This window comes from Brachyhypopomus gauderio, chromosome 11 (assembly GCF_052324685.1).
Source record: "Brachyhypopomus gauderio isolate BG-103 chromosome 11, BGAUD_0.2, whole genome shotgun sequence".
Taxonomy (NCBI): Eukaryota; Metazoa; Chordata; class Actinopteri; order Gymnotiformes; family Hypopomidae; genus Brachyhypopomus; species Brachyhypopomus gauderio.
Genome location: NC_135221.1, coordinates 3,495,615 through 3,497,719, shown reverse-complemented (window position 1 = coordinate 3,497,719; position 2,105 = coordinate 3,495,615).

The window sequence follows — 2,105 nt, the reverse complement described above, 5'->3', positions numbered from 1 at the left end:
AGGGGACAGTGGGGCAAAACGCAGACTGGAATGAATAATGCATGGCTCCGTTCTTTTATTAATGCGTGTTCAAGGGGATGTCGAAAATACAATATGCTCCTATGATTATTAGTTAACAAAACCCTTCTTGTGCATAGCTAGTGTGAAGTCCTGCAAGCGTTTTCATTATTTTAACTCTGATTATTATTTCATTATTTTTAAACTTTGAGGATGAGGTTATGATAGCCTCCTCTCTCCCTCCACGTTGGCATACAGCACCACGCTTTAGCTTATTAAGATACTCGGTTGAAAGGACGTAAAATAACAGGCCACGCGTATAGACTCTCCTCCGTAGACGTATACGTGTACAAGGTCAGCTCCGTCTCAGTGCCCTCTGCAGAGAAAAGATGAAGGGAATTTAATATAAAGCTGGTAAAGAAGCAGTAGAATTCACCGTGTGAAATCTATTCACACATGTATTTATGCATGAATACACGGCGGTGAATTTGATGTTCGTGTGTTGCTCGTGCAACAAAGACGTCTTTGTCCTTCTGAACCACAGATCTCGTCAATGTGCTCCGCAGCTTTACGGAATATTTCACTCAAGTGTTTTCTGTACAATTACAAAAAGAACATTTTGACCCTGTGGGTGAATCAGTGTACCTCAGAACCTCTGCTCTCCATGCTGGGGCATGCCACAGATGAAAGGTGTCTACAGCAGCAGTGAAAACCCACAGAGAAACAGTAACTTAGTACAACACAAACACAAGCTCTCTTAATGGGACACAAATGCAAGCCTTCTTATTTCTACACAAATACAAGCTAATTCCTTGTGCAACACAATTTTTCTTGACATAAGAGTCAGAATTTATTCCTACTCATGTGAGCAACATCTGTTGTTATTGAAAGTATATTTGCTCAGAAATAATGCAGTTAGGTATTTTACCTTTTAAGTCATCAACCTCAATTCATAAACCATTGGACAGATCAGTTTGCTCTTTGGTTATTATACACATATATACATGCCTACGTACATGCACATTAGTTTGCTGCTTGTTTCTCTGCAAATTATACCTCAGTATCACTAAAATGTGGATCTACTCGTCATTTACAATGAGTTAGAGAAACGTCCTAATTACCTGACACTGCTTTCATCTTCCCAAACGTCTGAAAGATGAAAGAAAGTTTACCCGATTTTGTGTGTTTACTCGTAGGCTTGAGCAGACAGAACCTTTAATGATTTCCTTTAATGCATCTGCTTTTGGGCGTTCGGATTCTCCATCACAGGACAGCACCAGAAACAAGTCTCTGCTCTTAGTGCATCTTAGTCCTGGATAAAAAGAATTTACCGAAAGCCCAGTAAAGCGATTGTTAAAATTAAAGGTGCTCTTTATCTATGCCTTAAATAAATAAATAAATAAAAACTTCAGGAATCTGGCGCTGCAGCCGTGAACCCAAATAGGACTGTGGGTCCTGAATGCAAATGTACCGTGTTTGTATAGCGACCGAGTGATTGACAGAAGGCGTAAGAGGACACTGCTTGGCAGAGCTAGCTGTGCCGAGAGCCATCTGGGGTGAGAAGCCTCGGGAGAGAGTGACTAACCCCGTCCTCTCTCTAGGTGCCGTCGCTAGCCTGCACAGCCTCCACTGGGTTTGACGGTGGTAATTGACAGAAGCTGCTGTTGGCTGTTAAGAGACTGTTATAAATAGTCCCTTCTCCTCCAAATGCCTGAAGCGTTGGAGGTGTAGAGACAGGAACTGGTGGAGAGGAAGCAGCAGTGGCCATGGTGACCAGCACAGCAATTAACAGCTTCGGCGCTAAGTCCAAACAGATGTGGAGGGTGCTCTCTGTGGAGGAGACTGCCAAATAAATTCAACAGGAATCCGGCTCAGTGCTCTTGCCAACTTGCACCTTTGCGCGCAGAGTTTCAGCCCCCGAGGTGACTCTCACCCACACCGTGAAACGCACGACCGTCTCCGACCAACAGGGGTCGCTCTGATCACACAATGTAAACACACACGAGGTGATTATAAGGACCGAACTCCATGCTGCCTCCCGTCTGCTAAGTGGAGAAAGATCAGATCAGAGACCAGAACCCCAAAGAGAGAACAAAACCCCAACCCCA